Raw genomic sequence first — 1547 nt, 5'->3', positions numbered from 1 at the left:
TAAGTGTAATCGAATTGAGTCTGCTTGAATAAAGCGGCCTAGCAGGTTATATTAAAGAAAGCAGAGCGGAAACTGAAGATTAGAGATAAACCTCCAGCTGATCCAGATTCTTTAGGGTTAACTGGTGAGGTCTGACAGGAAAGAGACAAACACGGGAAAAAATGCACAGAAAGAGGAACAAGATGCATTACAACCAAAACAGGAAACCGATGGATGATGATAAAAATCCCTGGGACTTCAGCGAAATGCAGTTCCATCAGGAAGCAGACGAGACAGAAGAGAGAATAAGATAAAGATGAACTCCTGGGAAATATGAATTAGATCAAATACAAGGTGAAGTTCACCAGAACATCAGCTAGAAAACAATTAAAATGCAACATTTAGCTGTTTTACTAATTGGATCAAATATTCAAGTATTCTTCCACGCTTTCTATTCTTGTAAATAATCCATCATGGAAAGAAGAAGTTCCCGTTCAGGTGGACGTTTCTGTAACTGATTTCATTTACAGTTAATCTTCTGTCATTTATCGTACATTTTCACCACAAAGAAACTGAAACCAAGTCCGAGTGTTTCTGTTTTCCAGATCTGCTGGTGTTTTTCTCCATGGCGACTCCGTGTGTTTTTATTTTTTTCCTCTTTGTTTGTTTTCCTGGTCTCCTTTTGTTTAGAGTGACTTGTAGAAACTTGAAGTTTGAATCATCAATCGACTCGCTGACTAATCTCTGAGGTGTTTTCTCCTTCTGAGCGGTTAAACATGTCTGCTATGTCTGGGAGTCCCGTTGAGGTTTTGGTTTCCATAGCAACAACTTGGGCCAGCCTCAAAGTTAAGGAGGCCCCCCGATCTTAAGATCTTAAAGTGCAATACTGGTACACTTTAAATACTCAACACTACCTTTAATATGTATAGTTTTTAGTATGTTTGCACATTCAGAAATAAAAATAATCAGAAGTTTATGGTATGTTCTGGAGTTTGACTAGAGGCACATGTCAAAGGAGAGCCAAGCATGTGAAATGGGTGGGGTTGGGTTATTAGAAAGTCAGAAAATTCCCCAAAATTAAGAAAAAAAAAAGTAAAAAGCAAAGTGTGGAAAGTATGCTCATGCAACAGTTTTAACATTTATTGTCATGAGGGCTTTGGATGGCATGTCAGGATTCTGTGCTTTGGTTCTGTCATGTTCTGTTTTCCCGTCAGTCTCACCATGTTCAGGTTAAATCATCAACAGCTGTCTTCACTTACTTAATCAACCTCAGTGTTTAGGCCTTCTGCTCTCTTATAGGGTCCAGATGACCCGACCCTTACATTGATGTGTGATTCCTCCCATGACAAAGGTGGACAGCATTTCATGTCTGCCACGGACACCAGAGAAGATAAAATATCCTTTAAAATAAAGTTCAGCGCTGTCTTGTGGGGTCCAGATGACCCCACTTTTAATGTAAACATGCCTAGAATAGCACAAGGGTTAAGGGTCTGGTCATTGACAGGTCATCTACTCTGCTCTGTCACCATTTTTGCTTCTCTGTGGGTTTTTGGCATGTTTTGGTTATT

The sequence above is a fragment of the Oryzias melastigma genome, linkage group LG8 (assembly GCF_002922805.2).
Source record: "Oryzias melastigma strain HK-1 linkage group LG8, ASM292280v2, whole genome shotgun sequence".
Lineage (NCBI taxonomy): Eukaryota > Metazoa > Chordata > Actinopteri > Beloniformes > Adrianichthyidae > Oryzias > Oryzias melastigma.
Note: the sequence above shows the minus strand (reverse complement) of the source record.